The sequence below is a fragment of the Centruroides sculpturatus genome, unplaced genomic scaffold (assembly GCF_000671375.1).
Source record: "Centruroides sculpturatus isolate CEXI.00-Female unplaced genomic scaffold, Cexi_2.0 scaffold716, whole genome shotgun sequence".
NCBI lineage: Eukaryota > Metazoa > Arthropoda > Arachnida > Scorpiones > Buthidae > Centruroides > Centruroides sculpturatus.
The window spans coordinates 337,377-358,791 of NW_019385348.1; the positions used below are offsets into that span (position 1 = coordinate 337,377).

At 35.5% G+C, this 21,415-nt stretch overlaps 2 pseudogenes; both read right to left on the bottom strand.

Moving 5' to 3' along the window:
* Nucleotides 1-15,208: 15,208 nt before the first annotated feature.
* Nucleotides 15,209-16,106, bottom strand: LOC111637963 (annotated as a pseudogene).
* A 951-nt stretch (nucleotides 16,107-17,057) lies between these two features.
* LOC111637941 lies at nucleotides 17,058-19,225 on the bottom strand (annotated as a pseudogene).
* Between the last annotated feature and the right edge of the window lie 2,190 nt (nucleotides 19,226-21,415).

The following is a 21,415-nucleotide window of genomic DNA, read 5'->3' on the forward strand; positions in this document are numbered from 1 at the left end:
TATCTCTTTATTAAGGTTGCACTTAATTTGTATCTGCCCAGCTCTAATCTGATCGCACTGTCTGGTATATGATATTCCAAAAAGAAAATTCTGCATGTAAACTTGTTCTGAATTATTTTCAATTTTTGCCAGTGACTAAGACTCCAAATTGGGACTGCATAACCATAAGACTACAAAATGGGACTGTTCATGATAATGGAGTTAAACAGAAGTGCACTTGAATATTCTTTATTTTATCTTTAGAAAATAATCTTGCCAAATTATTTAATAACCTATTTGCTCCATTGACGGTCTTTTTATACTGTTTATCAAAAGATAAATTTGGTGTTAAGATGATACCCAAGTATTTTGTTTCTTGAACTACTCTCAATCCTTCTTTATCAACGAAAAAACGCATGTGGTTCTTCAGTAAGGTAGCTCTGTTCCTAAATATCATAACTTCAGATTTCTTTGGATTTATTTTCAATTTCAGCTCATCAAAATAATTTTTTACCGATTGGATCTTCCTTCTTAAAGCTGCAGCTGTTGGAGCAATAATTACTATATCATCTGCATAAGATACTGAATGAACCAATTGATTATCTATTAAGAACCTGTCATCTTCATTTGCAAAGCAACTATTTATATCAAATGTGTAAAAGTTAAATAGGTGGGGAGACCAAGTGTCTCCTTGCAATAAACCTCTGCTTGAATCAAATGGCGGCCACTGAGTATGATCTTGTTTAATTGTAATTTTATACTGACCGAATAGCACTCCTATAACATTCATTAAACATTTATCTGCTTGATAGTATTTCAATTTTCTTTGAAAGTCTGCAATACATACAGAATCATACGCCTTTTTCTAGGTCTAAAAACAATGCAAAAATCTTCTGTCTTCTTTTGATTAGCTGTAACTGAACAATTGCAATTAATATGAAGAGAGCCAATTGGGTGCCATCGTTTTTAGTGAAAGCATATTGAGTTTCATTCTTGTAATTATTTTTATCTAACCAATTGTTAAACTTTAATGACAAAACTGCTGTAAACACTTTACGTAATCCAGATAACAATGCAATCGGAAGATAATTTGTTGATATTGTCCTTTCACCATGTTTATATAACATGGCAAATATTACCTCGTTCCAATTATATGGTACAATGCCTTGCTTATAAAATCCACCAAACTGTCTAGACAAAAAGTTGACCATTTCTATTGGAAAGTTCTTAATTATAGAATTGGGAATTGAGTCAGACCCTGGTACAGAGTTCTTTAGCTTTATACAATACTGCATTACTTCTGCTTTAATTCCTTCCTCTTAAGAGGTTACCTTGAGGTGCATTCATGTCTTTAATCCTTAAGCAACCTTTACTCTTGTATTCTTCTGAGAAAATTCTAAAATGATGAAGCCAACTGCTATAGGGCACTTGAATTATTTTTCTGTATACTTACTTAGTGACTCAAATCATTGACTATAGTCCAAAAAACTTGTGTCTCTTTGGCCTTAGTTAATTTGTCACTGATCTCTAAAAAATATTTTTTCTTCTTCGCCTTCATTTGGTTCTGATATATTCTCTTACTATCTAAATACTTCAGTGATTTTCAAGTGCTTACTTTTCTAAATCTTTAAGTTTTTTGCTTTTTTAATTTATAGAAATAACACTTATTATCAAACTATTTATGTTTGTATTTGGCCAGATTTATTCCTGTTCTTCTCTTAAAATGGTAACTGTCTAAAATTGTTATTAAATAGTTATAATTATCGATTTGGATTATTCTCACTTTCATGAATGAATAAATCCTTGATATTATTAGATATTTCGTTAATAAATTTAAATTTATTATAAGTCTGTGTTTTTCCTTTTGTTAATTTTACATTCTTGATTTAAACTAAACCTTCTATTTTGATCTTCTACGTTTCCTTTCAGTTCTAGATGGATCGGAAAATGTCCGAAACATCTATGTCTAATACAGACATCATCTGACACAGATCTAGAATGAATTCGGAACATATAATATTGTCAATAATTGACTTTCCCAATGGAGATATAAAAGAGAACTCAGCGGGGATATCACCCATGGTTCTACCATTTAATATAAAAAACTTGCTTTTTTGCACAAAATCTAAAAGAATTCTACCTTCAATATTTACTGTTTTATCTTTGGATGCTCTGCTATTAATAATGTTTGCATATTGTGTCCATTATCTTTCCAATCCATGCATTAAAGTCCCCTCCCATTATCCATAGATTTACAACACTTGACCACTGATTGATGTTTCTTTTGACTTCTTTTAATTAATTAATATCAACTTTTTATCTGATGAAGGGGCCAAATAGATTAATATAATTCCCAAATATAATTCTCCTCAACACATTTTAGTTCTTTGATCCAGTTCTATCACCACAAAAATAAAATTGTCTGTGATATAGTAATTAAAAAGTTTTCCAACGTTTCTCTTGATTATGAATACCAGACCACCCGATGGACGGCCCATTCTACTTTTCTCTGAGCTCCGCTGAACAACATATTCTCTTGCACTAGATATTCCTTGTCCTCTTTACTCATTTCAATCATCCAGGTGTCCATGAATCCAATTATAGAATGAGATTATATATAGTTTTTAATTGGCTCACTATACTATTTTCCCTGCAATCCCTGAATGTTCCAAAACTTATAAAAAAATTTTCTGTGTCTTTGTTGGTATAACTTAGACAGATCATCATCATCTTTATCAGCCCAATTCTTCGAACTCATCTTGGAGAACTGAACAAAATTCGAATTATTTTGGTTTATCTGAGTATTAAGACTATTAAATCTTTTTATACATTCGTCATCTGGATCTATAATCACATTTCTCCTAAAAAGTGGTTTATTTGAATAATCTTGTCTGTATTAATGTCACATGTATATATTAAGTTGTCTTTTTATATAATAATCATCTGTAATTATAATTTTATTCTTGTTTTAATTTTTCCTGTTTAATCCTACTCTGTAAGTGTTTCCTTCTTAGTCTCGATCGTCTGCATAAATCGGCTGTAAATATTATTTTTCTCATTTCCTCACCAACTAAGTTTGATTTCGCTCGCCAAAATTCTCTAAGAATTTTATTTTTTGTATTAACAGATTCAAGAATTATTTTTACAACAGGTTTATTTTTTCTATTATTTAACGTGATTAGTCCTATTTCATTATTTTTTAATTTTAATTCATTATTAATGAATATCTAATTCAAATTTAATCATACCTTTTGAGATAATCATTATTTTTCGATTTTTCGTCCAATTTTTGTAGCTTTTGGTTAATTTACTTCATTTCTTTTTTATAATTTTTATTCTTTTCTTTCAATGCGTTTACTTCTGATTTAATCGATTGAATCTCAATATTTAGCTGACTAAATTTATTCTGAATTAGGTCAGAGATGGATTTTAGCGTATATTGAGATTCATCTGTAACTTGTGATTCTGACTCATCACTGGTTTGAAGTAATCATGAATTTTCGGATTCTTTACTGACTCAGCTAGTTGTTGACTATTTCCTTCTATTTGATGATATTCCTCACTTAAAATATCTGCTAGTTGATTCTCTTTCTCTTCGTCCTTGGAACTTTCCTTGCGAGGTCTACCCTGCCCCCTTTTTTTTCATTTCCAAATGATTTATATGTTGTGGGAAATGGGACAGCAGTCCTGGGTTAGGTTCAACTCCAGCAATAATTAGTAATACTACAATTAAATCCAAGGGCAACTTGTTGTCAAATTTCCAAATCTTTACATAATTCATTTTTCCTTCCTTCTATTATATTCCTTCTTGCCATTTTCGTACTCCCTATTATTGCAAATCAGCACAGTTTAATTTTATAATTAAACTAAATATATTAAACTTTGCTTTATTGTTAAAATAAAATTAATTTAATTAAGATTTATGATTAGTATAGCTAAAGAAATTTCAGTGTTATATTATTTGAAGCTGTCATGTTTTAATTTACTCTGACATTAGGATACATTTGATTAGCTAAACACAATATATTAAACTATTATTAAAATAAAATTTATTTACAAACTGTTCAAATGACTTCCTTCTTTGAAATGAAATTCCTTTTTTTCATCTGTAGAAAAATAAAATGGCTGAACATTTGAAGTAGATGATTTTAACACCAAAAGGTAGGTGGTTTATTTTAAGTTTTGGAGTTCTAAGTGGTCAGTTTCATGTAGGCTTGTCTAGCCTGCTCACTTTCACATATGATTTTGAAAACATTTTTCTGTTTAGGAACTGAATTCAATTTTTAAATTAGAATATTTTCAATACTTTCAGTTCAATCTTTAGTACTTACAAGTGAAAATGAACACTTGCCAAAGAAAAACTACAACTTGTAACTTAAAATTCAAACACACTTATGATCTGATCATGCTTTTGAAAAAATATGTGATTTCAAAACTGTTTTGAATCAAATTATTGTCTTTGTAAAGAATTATTATTTTATTATCAAATCTGAAATGGTAAGGTGACCAACTTTTTTACAATGAAAAGGAGGACAAATAAATTGAAAAAAATATCATAAATAAAAGAAACATTTTATTTATTGCAACAATAATACACTATAATATGATACAATATAAAATGTTATTATGCATATAACTATGCTTACATGCCTGTTAATTATTATTTAAATGAGTACATTTCTATTGAATTAATATTTTTTGTCAATGTATTATCTTCTAATAATATATTGGAAATATCTGGACAAGAAATATCCTTTATATTGAATTTTACGGCAAGTGTTGCAGCTAGAGTGTCAACATTCAGTCTCGATTTCTCATTTGTCCAAAAATCATTGGCAATTGAAAAAGCTTTTTCAAATGCTGCATTAGTTCCAGGGCAGCACAACGTAAATTGAACAAGTATAAATAAATTTTCACATGGAATATGTTCATTTTTGAAATGACTGAAAATATCCACCCATCTTTTTATCAATTTTAATGTGTTGATTTTCCCATTGTATTAATTTTTTAGAATTTAAATATACATTTAGTCTTCTAATTTCTTCAAAGAGACAATTGTCATCTATTTTAATGTCTTGCATTTCTTTAGATAAAAACTCAACACAAGATTCAATATGTTTCTAATATACTTGTGATAAAGTCAAAAAAACACCATTGAAAACTGTTATTTCCCATCATGTTTGTTTCATACCATTCTTCAATATATTGAAAATATGTTTGGTAAAAATTCTGCACTTTGATAAACTTTTCCATTATGCCCAGATTTGATTCCTCTGTCTGACAATTTTCTTTTTATAATTAAAGGAAGAAATTTTTCTTCAAATCGAGATTTATATTGAAGGATAAAGTCATTCGAAATAAGACTAACTTCTGTAGGTGAAGTGTGTTCACCTTCAATCTTTTGAATCGTTTTGTGAAAAATAGATGCTTGATTATGTACAAAATACAGTAATATCTCAGATAGTTCATTATTGAAAAAAGATTCCAGGATTTTCTGACATTTGTCTAAACTTAAAAAATATGAACAGAGATTCTCAAATAATTGTAGAACAGGCTCTACAGCAGGTGTTAGAGCAAGCCATCTAACTTTTGAATATCCTAAAAGTTTTTTGTATTCAACATTCACAAAATTGTTTAAAAGTAGCCACACAAATGGTAAAACAACTAAACTACAAATAAATTGTAGTTATTTTTACTTCTATATCAATTGGCATGGCACTTGATGCCGTGTTGATTGCATTTCTAAAAATGTGCATTACAACCTATTCCTAGTATTTGCTTTTGGAGTAAATCTTGTAATTTTACATGTATATTATTCACCCCTTTGCATCTTTGCCCATCAAAATTTGTGTTTGTATTATCAGCTGTTAGTGCAACAACTTTGGATTTCAAATTGTTTTCATTTATTACTCTGTATAGATGGTTTGACTAAATTTCAGCGGTTTCACCCTCAATGGATTCTAAATTTAAAATTGTTACTTGAATTTCCTTGGTAACATGAAAATATCTTACTAGTATTGGATGCAGTTTGGTTTCATTATGATTTGATGCATCAGATAAAACCATTAAAAATGCTGCAATTTTCAAGTATGCTGTAAGTATTTTATCACAGTAATTTTTAAATACTGATTTTAATAATAGCCTCGCATTTTGTCCTGGCACATGAAAATTTAGCATTGTGAAACTTTTTCAATAATTTAGTTGTACAATCCATACTATGAAAACTTTGATTGTGAATTACGGTATGAAATGCAAGTGTTCCCTCCATTTCAGCTAACTGTTTTTCATCTTCAGAATAATTTGAAGATATAAAAAACCTGTTACTTTACAAATGGAAGCTGATGAATCTAATGATTGCTTATGTTTGTTGGTGGACAAGTGTTTCTTTATAGCTGCTCTGCCCCTAACTGCAATACAAAATTCTCCTCTGTAAATATTGCAGAAAACAATGCCATCTTTCTTTGACATGAGGAATGGAAATTCCTTTTTTAATTGATCGTTGAAATGGCATTTCCTCTTGATTTTTTCCATCCCTTAAATGAAATTTAAAATTAAAAATGAAATATAAAGCTACACAAACGATTCAAGCATATTATGAATAAATGAAATTAAGGTACATTTTGGTTAGCAGGACACCAGTCGAAATACTTGTATTTTTTACAATATTTGACTTTTGTTTTGCCTAACCTAAACAAAACAAAAGTCGAATATTGAACAGTTAGACCCACAAAGGAAGTAAAATACAAAATGAAATTCCTTCATTCGGTGCCAAATGCACATAGATATGAAAATTGTTCTGACTAACTGACTGCAATGGTAGCAAGCGCATTGAATTCACAATCGAACTTCATAAATTTTTAAATTATTTTAACAAAAATAGTAAGTTTGCTTTATTTTTCACTCTAAACTACTAATCTATCACAACATGGACAATTTCGCATGAAATTGGGATTAAGATCACATATTTCGACTGGCGTCCTGCTAACCGAAAAGTACCAAAATTAATTATTACAACTAAAACTTTCATAACATAAGCGAATAAATTTCACTGAAATTAAATTATTTTACACTTCTGTTGACATTGGTTACGTAATTCATTTAGTAATTAGCCTTAAACTAGCCTGATAGATTTTCGGCATACGGTTGGTGTTTAGCTATATTATATATCGGGTTTAGCGATGTTTGTTGACAACAGGGTTGTATAAACTTGTAAATAAATTTATACATATTTTGGAAATTATTAAATAGATAATGAATTAATAAAACATGAATTGTACTTACCTCTGTATAATTGAATGTTTGCTGAGAAAGAAATAATTACTGTGAGTTATTCCATTGCTGATATGCCGTGAGTCTACTGCGTGTGTGTGTGCCATGTCGTGTTTTGGTAAGAAGGAAACAAAGCCACTTGCGTGTGTCGTGCTCTCTCAAGTTCTCCCATGTGGAGCACATGCGTCTCATAATCGCGTCTTAAACCGCACTGTACCGAGCCTTGACAAATTGTCATATCAAATACAAATACATCACATAATGCACAACAGATTAGTCTTCAAATATCAAAAAGGAGGACATGCAGGAGGACACTTTTCGAGGGAGGACAGAACTTACAAAAGGAGGACTGTTCTCTCTAAAGGAGGATGGTTGGTCACCTTAGTCAAACATTCTTCAGTAGAATCTATTTCTAAGTGAATTCTAATATTACAATATATATTTCTGTCTGGGAGCTGGAAAGGCCAACTTCAGGTAGTTGATACTATTCAACTTCTTCCAGCAGAAATAACACATTAGTAACATGATAACATGTTACTGTTGTGAGAATACGGGCGAGGGGAGTGTGCTTTCTTATTGTCGGATTGGGAAGATCCACTCACCTTGTCAGTGGATGGCTTCATATTAAAAGAAATTGAGTGGGAGGCTGCATGGACTCTCCATGATATGTTGACAATTAGGTGGAGACAAAGAGGAGGATGTAACTAAATTCCAAATCAGTTTTGGGGTTGGGGGAGTTAAAATTCTGTTATTTTCGAGCTGATTTTTGAGTTCCTGATTTTGGTTGGCCAGATTGACCAATGATTGCTTCAACTGTTGGAACAGGTAGGAAGCCTCTTCCAATTTGTAAAAAATCTTGTCTTTTAACTGTTTACTAAAGTTTCTCAACATATCGAGGGAAGATTTTGCCTTGACCCCAAAACTCCTAGGAAGCTATGAACACTCTTTACATTATGGGGTGGTTCAATCCTCATGATTGATTCAATGTAGTTAGGGTCAGGACTCGCACCCTTTTCATTTATTATATGCTATAAATACCTTACTACATTAGCCAGGATCTGACACTTACTTGGGTTTAATTTTAAACCCTTGTCTCTTAATACCCTATCTATTAATTTTAAACTGTAGTCCAGCTTACCCTATCAAGTAGTTCTAAATGATCCTCTAATTCCTGTTAAAACAAAACATTATCCTGAAAGATGAAACAGCTATTCTCTCTAAATTTTGCAAGTATCTTATTTATCACATGTTGAAAAAACCTGCCACTATTTTTAGCACCCTGGGGCATTCTGCAAAGTTGAAATTTTTTCCATGGGGTGGAAAAAGCAAAAATGTGTTTAACGTCCAGATTTACAGGGATCTGATAGTATTCTGCCTTTAGATCCAATACCAAAAAGTACTTATTACCGTTTAATTGAGACAATATATCATCAATCTTCATCATAGAATATACCTGGGCTTTAGTGACTTCATTTATCTTATGTAGGTTTAGCGTAAAGTGAGTTTCCCGAGTTTTTAGGAACTATGTGTATGGGGGAATTCCATTCAGAGGAACTTTCCTCAACTATTCCCACTTTTACGAATTCACCTACTATCCTTTTTAATGCAGTAAGGTAACTAAAAGGAATGTACTGGAAATATCAGTTATCTCCCTTGCCACTGCCATCAGGATATTTATTTAAAATCTCCTTACTTTATGTTGGAGCATATAGATAATGAAGTAAAAGTTCCAAATTCCCTTGCTATCGACTGTCTCACTACCGACACTTATGCTGATTTTTCTTCCACCAATCTGTTTACTTGCCCTTAGTACTGGGTAAACTTCCAACAATATCTCAGGTTACTGCCCTAATACATCCATGCCTGTAACCAATTCATACCTCATACCATAAAAGAATCATATGATTGGAACCTGCAAATCTAATTTACCCCTATCAATTAATTCATATTTCATAACAATTGCCTCATCATTTTTTATGATTGTCCCCGACATACCACTAATGCACGATTAACTTGGGACTATACAATCCATCCTTTCTTTTCTTAATTCTTCAGTGAACTCATAATTCATCACTGTGGTAACGCACTCTCGGTTAACTGTATACACTTAGACAGTTTAAAATTAACTAAACGGTCACTTGACTGACCTCCAGAATGACCATTTAAATTCTGTTTTTTAGTACACTATCTTGAAATATGGCCAAATTCTCCACATGAATAACATTTGCGAGACTCCCCTTTTCTTCCGGGAACCTCTACTTACATTCACATTATCTAACATAGTTGATACTGACTCGTTTAACTTTTTAAGTTGGGTTTCCAATTCTGCCACCTGATCGCCTAACCTTTTTTCCTGTCCAATTCTTTTATGTTAGAACATGTCTCACTAAAGCCATTATTATTGCAAGCAGATTCAATCTCTTCTTTTTTGGCCCTTGCTATTGCCTCTTTTAAGGAATTTGGTCTATTTCACATAACCTGTCTACGTATTTCTATTAATAGACCTTTTATGAAACAATCCTTGATTGTATTGTCCTGCAACATGGCTAGATTTGTGTTTTGGGTTACAGCTTGTGAAAACAAGGATTTTACTCTTACCAAAATCACTCTTTCCCCCTTTCATTGGGCAATTTTTAATAACTGGTCAAACGGATCTTGTCTTTTGTTCTTGTGACAAAAACATTTCATGAGCCCCTGTTTAATTTTATCATAGCTATTTACCCCTTTTATCCCTTAAGTTTTGCTCCAGCTTGCCAGTGAAGCAACATTCTCCACTGTTTGAAAGTAACTATATTCTGATATCATTAATTGTGATAATTGAGAAAATGAAAGCGAATTTGAGATTACATTGCAATGTAAAATTCCAAAAAAATATCATTTTACTTCTTCAAAGAAGTAACTAAGTCTTTCAATAACATACAAAGTAGTGTGGAGAAAGTAATACATCATGAGCCAATGCCAAGTGAGATTAAAAATTCCTGTCCCTCTAAGGTAACCATTGGAAAATTATGTAAGGATTCTTGAACGATGTGGCTTGTATGGAATGGATGCCTAACCTTAATGAATATAAATTTAGAGCAGTTGCTGATGCTTCCACAAAACATATCGAGAAAATGCTTAAAAGACAGACGAAAAGTACAAAAAACCGTCATGTTATAAAGAAGAAAAATGTTACTATTTTCAACCTGGAAGTTGAAGTTGGTCTTCAAATCGAATGTTTGCAGCATTTGAAACGAGTCGAGGAAAATCACAGTTGGATTTTTCACACAAACTACTTTTAGTAGCAACAGAATGTTTAACAGATGTTTTTGTTGTGTCTTCCAACAGGATATGAACATTCTGTATTGCTCGAATCTTTCCTAAAGTTTCCTGAATAATATCACAAGAATTTCGAGATGGCAAGATAATTCCTACAAAACATCTAATAGTGACATTTAATAAATGACGTTCCTGCCTATTCCCAGAAATGCCCTGCATGGCAAAGAGAAGGAGATTCAACGGGTGAAAACCGTAAAAAACATATCATACCTAGAGGCCTGTTGCATGGTCACTCCAAGTGCACCAGTGCAGCAGAAGACATTTGCTAGTGTGTTGAAATCCACTAAGACATGTGAGGTTCAAACAGATATTTCTGTATCCACAAGTGAATATCTTACTCGCCATGCAAAATGCTTATTGATCCCATCTTCACAATCAGAAGAAAAGGAGAACACAAAGATTAAAACCTCTATAACTAAAAAGGGAGTAACAACCAGAAATGTGGGTTCTAAAAAAGCCAGTAAGAACCCACTTAACAAACAAAGAGTGAAAGCGGATCTCTCCAAAGGCTCAAAAAAATCAGAAGCTCAATCTATGAGTGAGTTTTATGACATACCTGATGAAGAGCCATATATGGAGGTTTCAAAACCAAAGTCACCTCCAAAAGAGAAACCGCCTGTTAAATTAAAGAGGGATACCCTCGCAAAGAATGCTGCCTCAAACACATAACGGGTTATAAAATATTCCAATGGAACTGTCGTGGTTTCTGCAATAACTTCTCTGACATTAAACACTTGACATCATTTACCTCATCTCTCTGTGTGGCACTCCAGGAAACTTATCTAAAACCTGGAGAAAATATTTCTTTAAAAAGATTCAATCTCTATCGCAAGGATGATGATAGCCACAACCGTGCCAGTGGGGGTGTGGCTATCCTGGTTTCAAACCACATCCCATCTTTACCAATACAAATAACCACTGATTTGCAAGCTGTGGCAGTCAAAATTTCAATTGGCATAACTGTCACAGTTTGTTCTATATACTTGCCACCAGACGTCAGAGCCAATGAGGATGATTTGGACGCATTAGTTGAACAGCTGCCAACTCCGTTCCTGTTACTTGGTGATTTCAATGGTCACAATCTGATGTGAGGCAGTCCCGACATTAATCATCGAGGCAGGACGATTGAAAGATTCATAGGCAATCAGCAAATCTATTTATTTAATACGGGAGAAGTGACGTACTTTCATGTCCCAACAAGAACGTTCACTGCCATTGATCTATCATTAGCAAGTCGAAACCTGTTTTTAGCATTTTCATGGGAGGTTGGATGTAATCCACTCTCTAGCGACCACTTCCCAATATTTCTAAAATATCGAGGCAGAGAAAGCTGTGAAACAGCCCGTCCACCACGCTGAAAACTTGAAACGGCAGATTGGCCTTCATTTTTCACTTTGGCTAACATCACTGAGGAAATGGTCAATACTGCTGATATCAATGATGCAGTTGAGGTTGTCACTTTTAGTATCATTCAGGCTGTAAGGAACCAAGTCCGAGCGTTATTTTTATTTACTTTTATTTTGCTTATTATTCTATTTTTGTTTGGGGCTTATGTTTTGTTAGGACAAAGGTTTCCTCACCATTCACCTTAGTAACTGAAAAATAGAAGAAAAACCAATTCACCGACAAAAGAAAAGCGCCGTAGAAAAACTTGCGCGCACGTGTGCTTACCGAGCGGCATCCTGCCGTGGCAAGAATGTATGTGCACAGTGTGGGAATGAAGGTCACAAGAGTACCGAGTGTACCTGTACCCCATGCTGTGTTAACTGCAAAGATTCACATCCTTCCTACTCCCGAAAATGCCCTGCATGGCAGAGAGAGAAAGAGATTCAGCGCCTGAAAACAGTTAACAAACTACCTTACCCAGAGGCACGACGCATGGTAACTTTAAATGCACCAGTGAAACAGAAGACATTTGCTGCTGTTCTGAAATCCACAAAGACATGTGGAGTTCAGACAGACATTTCTGTTTCACCAAATGAATCTCTAACTCGCCACGAAAAATGTTTGCTTATACCATCTACACATACAGCAGAAAAGGAGAGCAAGAAGAACAAAACACCCCTACCTAAAACAGGGGTAATAACAAGAAACGTGGGTTCTAAGAAGGCTGCTAAGAACCCGCTCAACAAACAAAAATTAAAAGCAGCCATCTCCAAATCTAAGAGATCAGAGGCTCAGTCTATGAGTGAGTTCTCTGACTTCTCTGATGAGGAGACTAATAAGGAGGTGACTCCACCAACTTCACCTCCAAAAGGCAAATCAGCCGTAAAACTAAAGAGGGATACCTTCACAAAGAATGCTGCCTCAAACACATAATGGATTATAAAATAATCCAATGGAACTGTCGTGGTTTCCGCAACAACTTCTCTGACATTAAACACTTGACATCATCTACCTCATCTCTCTGCGTGGCACTCCAGGAAACCCATCTGAAACCTGGAGAAAGAATTACTTTAAAAGGATTCAATCTCTACCGCAAGGATGATGATAGCCACAACCGTGCCAGTGGCGGTGTGGCTATTCTGGTTTCAAATCGTATTCCATCCCTGCCGGTACAAATAACAACAGAGCTGCAAGCTGTGGCAGTCAAAATTTCAATTGGTGTAACTGTCACAGTCTGTTCAATATACTTGCCACCAGATGTCAGAGTCAATGAGGATGAATTGGATACACTAGTTGAACAGCTGCCAACTCCTTTCCTTTTACTTGGTGATTTCAATGGTCACAATCCAATGTGGGGCAGTCCCGACATTAACTGTCGAGGGAGGGCCATTGAAAGATTCATTGGCAATCAGCAACTGTATTTATTTAATACAGGAGAAGTGACATACTTCCATGCCCCATCAAGAACGTTCACTGCCATTGATCTATCATTAGCAACTCCGAATCTGTTTTCAGCATTTACATGGGAGGTTGGATCTAATCCACTCTCTAGTGACCACTTCCCNGACAGCATTTTGGAAATGCAAGTTTGAGTGAGATTTTGGGCCAGAGGCCAAAACTTGATAAGTTACTGAACTTTCTTAAAGTTGTAAATATTTATAAAGAGATTTAATTAATTATTCATATACTTATTGATTATTTATTATCAAATTTTTTTATTATTATTTATTATATATTTATATCTGTTTTGTTGTTTTGTTTATTTGATCTTATTCATGGTTATGTGTTGTATCTATATTTTGTTATATATATTATGTTCATTTATTTATTTATTTTACCTTTTGCCTTGGCACAGTATGGCCTGAATGGCTTTTGTGCCAGAAAACTCGCACCAACCAACCAACCGTTAAAGTAGGTTAAAATTTAGAAGAAAGAAAAAAAAGTTTGTTGCCCAAGGGTTAGATTTCACAAGTTTGTTTTCTTTATAATTTCTGATGCGATGGTTAATAGAGGCTGTAAAATTGATGGAATGGTTTCTAGAGATGGTAGATGTTCTGTTTTTAGTAGTAGTAATGCAATTAATGCTGTTAAACTTGCGAAAATGATCAAATTTACGACATTGTTATTCGAATTCTGTAAGATGCATTAATACAAATATTTAGTAAAATTTTGTATATGTGAGAATTAGCTGGGTGTACAATTTATCTATTAATATGTTGGTACCACTTATTAGGCGCAGATTTAAGGGAAATCTGTTCTCTTAAGATTGGATCAAAAGATCCAAAACTATGTCAAGATTTTTTGACCAGGAGGGCTTATGTAATCGATCCAAATTGCGAGATTCGGATCTACGCCAGGATGCTGACACCAGTTTATTTACTTCTCGTTACACGGATAAACACGCGTGTGGTTATGCAGTAGATTTGATTTAGAGAGTTAACACGAGACATTTCTTTGACAAAAATGAGGAAAATTTGATAACTAAAAGTAAACTAGATTGTACAAAAGAAAAAAAAATGGTTAGATATTCAGAGATAAATGAATGACTACAGCAATTAAATCCAATTAGATGTGCCGAGAGAGTAACAGACTCACTTTACTTATACAATGTCGAGAGAGGGAGCTCACAATTCATTCATAAACATGTTCAGTTGACTTTATCTTCTGTTATTTGTCAAATATACTTCAGTTCTAAGTTCTCAACTTCTGTTCATGGGGAGGTCTTGATAGGCACAATGTTAAAATTTTTCTTCTATGTTTCTAATTCAATGTTAATTTGATAGGATACAACTATGGGCGTTGGTCTCCTGGAACTAGTATGGATTTTATCTTCCTCATCTGGGATCTGTAGACGAACTTCTAAGGGTGTTGGCCTTAGAGAACAAATGTGTGGAGTGCTTTTCACTCTCAGATCTCCAGACGAACTCCTTGAATTCTGCTAAACTTCGACTATATCTCCTGATTTACGACCAGTCATCATACTAGGATTTTTTCACGGGAACGGATGAAAAAGGGGAATTGACGAGGGGTCGACAATTCCCATCGTGGCGAGATTTTTAAGAGATAAGGGAGAAACAAAGGATGTTTCTGCTTCTGTCGAAGGAAGTGGCTCTGTTATCTGTTTTCCCACGTTAGAAAACTGTTATTTTCTCACCAAAATGAAAGAATATTTCTCTACTAAAATTTTATTTTTAAACTAGCTTACCCGTCGCGCATTGCTGCAATTTCAAAAGAAAGGAAATTCAAGGAAACTCGTTATGACAAAATTCAATTTACATTTCATCATTTTTATTGAAACTTATTATTATTACATTTTATTATTATTCATTTTCATCGGGAAAAGATTTCAAAGTCTCGTTTCAAGCGTCGTTTATTTACTGGAGTGCTTGTGGATACACGATATTTTTTGCTTTTCCGTCTGGTGTGTATACAAATAAATCAGAAGGTTTTCCGACGTGAGCTGGCCACATACAGTTGTCCATGTGAGAAGCACGGATTCTCTAAATCTAGCCCACACACTTGCAGCGATTGTCCTTGTGCTTTGTTGATGGTCATTGCAAAAGCGATTCACACCGGAAACTGCAAACGTTTGAATTCGAATGGCATATCTGTTGGGATCATTGGAACACGTGGCAACAGTACATTTTCCCCCTTGAATTTCCCATTCAAAATTGTAGCTTCGATGACATTGTTCATCACTTTTTCACTGAAAGTCTTGTACCATTGCAAAGTCGTGGTGGATTGATGTTACGGAGAAGAATGATAGGCACGGCAGTTTTCAATGTTAAAATGTGTGGTGGCATTCCTGGCAAATCTAGTGAATTCAAGAATTCCGTTGGGTAATTGACAACTTCGTGTTGATTCATAACAGTATTGATGGACTTATACGTTGTTGCTTCGCCTGGTATTCTGTTTTGAATGCTGAAATTGATGTCATTGACATCTTTGTTCTTAGCTGCTAATATAGCACGTGCACTGAGCCACTGATGATTTTTGTAATTCCGCGCGATATTTGGGAAAACCTTTTGAATCAATTCACCTTTGGTTGATGTCATCTTACAAAAATTTCAATTAGAAAGTTCAGACTATGTACGAAAAATTTTTTTTAAATTTTTGAGTCTATCTAATCCATTAACACAACCACAGAAGTACCCGTAGATGGTAGTGTGAGAAGACCTGTTGTTTTTAATGTAAAAGACGTCAGAACCTCAAATAAAAGGCTGACGTTTTGATCATTTTTAATATTGTGAGTTTTTTACCTATTCATTATTTGTTTTTATTGAAGTTTTTTTCTTCAACAATGTTACGGGTACTTCTGTGGTTGTGTTAATGGATTAAATAGACTCAAAAATTTAAAAAAAATTTTTCGTACATAGTCTGAACTTTCTAATTGGAAGATTATATCCTGAGTCCACCATGAAATTGTCTATTTACAAAAATTTGTTGGCAATGTGATACATTGTGTAGATATGTCTATTGCCATCTTCCTATTCCCAATATCCAGCAATTGTTTTGCGAAACGTTCAGCGGATACATCATTTTGTAATTCAACACGCATATTGGTTTTCAAAGTCAATTTCATTACATGTCGCCATAGAACTGACGATTTCAGACATGCATTAAGTTTATCAGCGGGTGTTGAACGTGATATAACTGGCAGAGTTTGTCGAAAATCACCAGACAATAAAATGAGTGTTTCACCGAAGGGCTGTTCATTTCCCCTCAAATCTTTCAGTGTACGATCAAGCGCTTCCGATGCTTTTTTGTGAGCCATTGTGCATTCGTCCCATATGATAAGTTTACATGTTTGGAGAACTTTGCCCATTCCGGAATTTTTGGTGATATTGCATGTTGGCGTCTTAGTGGTTTGCAAATTCAATGGCAATTTCAGTGCTGAATGCGCTGTTCGACCACCATTTAAAAGTGTTGACGCAATTCCAGATGATGCAATTGCCAGTGCAATTTTATTCCATGATCGAACGGTTGCCAAAATTAGTGAAATTAGAAAAGTTATGCCTGTACCTCTGGGCGCATCTATGAAGTACAATCCACCCCTTTGATATCATCTATGAAGTACAATCCACCCCACACAATAATGCAAGCAGTTACAAATCTGCTTGCATTATTGTGTCATAAACAATGCGTTGTTCTGAAACCAATTTTGGAAGATTAGTTTCAAGAAATGTATCCAAATCATCGACATCAAAGTGCATTTCACATTGCAAATCACGATCATATGCGTCATTTGCAGATCGATTCGGTGCACACATTCCCAACTGCCCCAATCCTTTGTTAATGATTGACAAACATATATCCTCGATTGAAACCAACGCCTCATTATACACGTGTGGTGTGAATTGCATATCTGGATTCTGATTCGTTGCTTGCAAACGACGTAGGATGTCTTCACTCATGTAATCTTTGTATTTTTCCCAAAGATCTTTCGGATTGGATGGGAAACACGTGAATATTATCGCAAATAACGTGCATATTTGCTGTGGTTGAACAGTGTTTGATGCATCAGCGAGTGTTGTGTCCCACTGTGCATCGTTTTCAAGAAGATTTAATTCTTGGCAAGCTTCTCGATAGGTCGTACATACTTCACCATTCACTCTTCTCAGTTCTTGGAAAGATTTTGGTCCACGTACGTTGAGTAACAGTAATCGCAAGTAAAAACATTCTTGATTGTTTGGATGAACTGTATAAAGACGGCCTAACACGTCGGACGAATATAAATTCGGATATCCTTCAACAGGTTTCCCCTGTTTACGACGTTGAAACTTTTTCACTGATGCATTCCATGTGTAGTATTTTGGCACTTCTGAGTAAAGTAGCGTTTTTGCGATCAAATCATCCGTGCACAATGAGAAGAACGCAGATAATATTGTTTTCGGTGGCGATAATGCTCTTGCAGGTACATTTTCCGTTGTAAAATACACGCGCTGTCCATTTTCAAGATGTACTGCCAAATGAACAACTGTTGGATGACGTTCATGAATTGGAAATGAGAAAATACGCCAAACTGCTTCATTGGTACTAATGTAGCGTCCCAATTCATATCAATCGATTTCATTGATTGGTGCAGATGCATTTCCCACTTTAAAAACTGCCATATCGCTTCCTTTGTTGACATACAATACTCGACATCGATGTGTGCTTTGAACGTCTTTGAGAGTAATGGTGAATACGGCACAACCCAATGATTATCGACTTCAATGTCATTGTTGCATACTTTTAGAGTGATGAATTTGCCACCATCTTCAGTTGATCGTCGATGATATTGTGACCGAAGGGTCGGCACATCTTTGGTGCCCTGTCAGGATGACACCACCGCGTCTCGGTGGACACGGAAGTTGCGTTATTTAGGTCACGCGAGCGGTCGCGTAACGGAGCGATCAGAGTTGAGATAGAAGGACAGACAACGCACCGGAAGTGATTTACTCAGACGCTTTTTAACGTAACAACTGTTTAATGGTTAACAATAGGCTATACATTAGGGCTGCTGTTAGATACATTTCTCGATTTGATAGTATTAAGATATTACATTTTTCCCCGTTTGTTTAGAGAGAGAGTTTACAGAAGTTTGCGTGTTGATAATTACCTTGTATGAAATCCCAAAAGAAGACAGTTCTGGACTCAGAAAACAGAAGACACAGTTATTAGGCGCGGAAATATCCAAATGCGAGGCACAGGGATAACTTGAGTGGTCTGATCAAGGAACTGGTGACGACTGACTCGTTTTGTTCTCTGTTTTTCATGTTGGATTGTTGAAACGGAGATATTAGGTCGAAAGGTGCTGAGAAAGCGTCGTTATTACGCCTGAGAACTTAGCAGATGTTTAGCTCCCAGGTGTAAAAGTTGACAGTTGTCGAATTAAATTATGGCTACAATGTGAAATGATATAAACACACGAGAAGTCCGAATTCGGATCCTCACAATATTGTGGATATCTGTCATTTTCAGTGATAGTTTCGGCGTGTAAGTGTCGTGGATAGCATTTCGTGCATTTTCCATCCTTCATGCACGGAGAATTGTTGTTGATCGCACCGCATGGACCATGAATCATGTTGTTGGTAATGACTTCGAATAAGGCTGGATCAATGTCGACATTTGGTATTTTTGCTGAGATGACTTCATCAATTTTGTCTGGTGTAATTTTGTCGATCAACCAAATCAAAATGTGTGCATGCGGTAATCCTCTTTTCTGCCATTTAATAGAATACATCCAACAGCGTGTCTTTCCAAAAACATGATGTTTGACAATGAAATCCATTATAGATTTCAATTTTTGCTTGAACACATGTGCAATGATGTCATGGCGATCCGAAGATGATTGTCCAGGCAACAGAAGATGTTTAATTTCTTTCCATGTAGGATTGCATGTAAATGTTATGAATAAATCTGGACGGCCATATGCGCAAACAGGGGCGCCGCTAGCTGTTTGAATGCCTGTGTGCAATACCGATTATGCCGCCCCCTGTTTAACTATGACTACCTGCGCTGAGCTTGCCAGAAAGGCTCTTTAGTGTTGTCTCATAAAGGTGTGAAAAAAGAAAAGAAATACTTTACAAAAAGAACTACCGTATTTTTCGCCGTATAAGACGCACCCAATTTTAAAGGAGGCAAATTCAGAAAAAAAAAGATTATGAACCAAATTCTGTAGTAAAATATTTTATATAAACTGTATAAAGTTAACAGCAGTTAAGAAAAATTTTATGTTAACCATGTAACATACTAAGAGCTATCTTTACTATCATAAACAGTCAGCAAACAGTGAAAGTAACAAAAATAAGGCTGTCATGTTTTTATTCTAACCCCAAGAATTCCTCTTCTTTGCTGCTATCAGAAATGAGGAAGGACAGATCCACGCAGTCATTGTCATCACTTTCTTTCTCACTGGTGTCAAATAAGACGTCGTCTTCTGTTCCATCCAAGGCATTACTAATGCCACACTTCTTGAATGATTTTACAACAATGTCTTTCTTTACGGAGTCCCATGACCTTTTAACCCATTCACACACTTGTGTGATAGTGGGCCTCTTCATCCGTCCAGTAGGAGTCAGATCATGGTTCCCAGCTGCCATCCAGGTGTTCCACTCCTCTCGCATCAGAACTTTGAACGGTTTGTTAATAGAAACGTCCAGAGGTTGCAGCTGGCTGGTAAGACCACCAGGAATCACAGCTATTTGGGTCTTAATTTCCTTAAAGTTCTTTTTAGTAGTTTCTGTAATGTGCGCTCTGAACTGGTCAAGCACCAACAAGGAAGATTTCTTCAGAAGCCCGCCAGGACGTTTAGACCACACTTTATCAATCCACAGCCTCATGCCATTTTCGTCCATCCACCCTTTATCATGAACGTGCACGATGACTCCCCGTGGAATTGTTTCTTTTGGGAATGTTTTTCTTTTAAAGATCAACATTGGCGGCAGTTTGGTACCATCTGCACAGCAGGACAGCACAACCGAGTAGTGGGTTTTCTCATGCCCTGAGGTTTTTACGGTTATGCTTTTGGCTCCTTTGTTATCTACGGTTCTGTTAGACGGCACATCAAATGTTAGCGGGACTTCATCCATGTTCCCAATCTGGCTCATTTCAAAGTTATTCTTCTTCCTCGCATCAATAACAAACTTATGAAAAGACAGAATCTTTGATTCGTATTCCTTTGGCATTTTTTGTGCAATTCTGGTTTTGGTGCGCATAGAAAGGCCAGATCTCTTCATAAATCTATAGCACCACGATGGTGATCCGGTGAAATCCTGAATGCCTTTCTCCACAGCAATGCGTTTGGCCTCATAGATTATCATTTTTGTTGAGACAGAAAGTCCATTTTGCCGGTGACGTGTGATCCACTCCTTTACTTCTACCTCTAACTCTGGCCACTTTGCAGTTGGTCCACGCAAAGTGTGCTTGCTTTTATCCAACTTTTGGAGCTGATCCTCCTGTTTCCTCCACTCTCTTATCATTTTCTCAGTTGGAGGTGGCCCAAAGTGTCTCTCACCTGCTCTGTTTCCATGCTCCTTAGCAAATTTTATTACTTCCAGCTTAAAAGCAACTTTATATGCCAGTCTCTTCTGCTTTGACATCTTGATGGGGTGGTATGAAATATGATATATTTCATTCAGATATACCATACTACATATATCACTGCTATTAGCTGAGCGCAGAGACGAGTGCCTTCACCCGCTCCCGTGCTGGCTTACGAGACTCTAAAAAGTGCACAAAGCCAGCGCGGGAGAGAGCGAAGGCACGTGCCTCTTCGCCCAGCCAATCGCAGCGCGAGGCAAAGACCGCACAAAGCCAGTGCGAGGCAGAGCGGAGCTTCCTGGTATCAGACGGCGCCAAGAGGTGGAAGGGAACGGAGTGGCCGAGTATTCCTGCGGTTATGTATGTATGCAGAAGTGGAGGGGCAGCGGAGGGCCATGGTGGGCTTTTGTATTTGCCGTATAAGACGCAGGCACTTTTT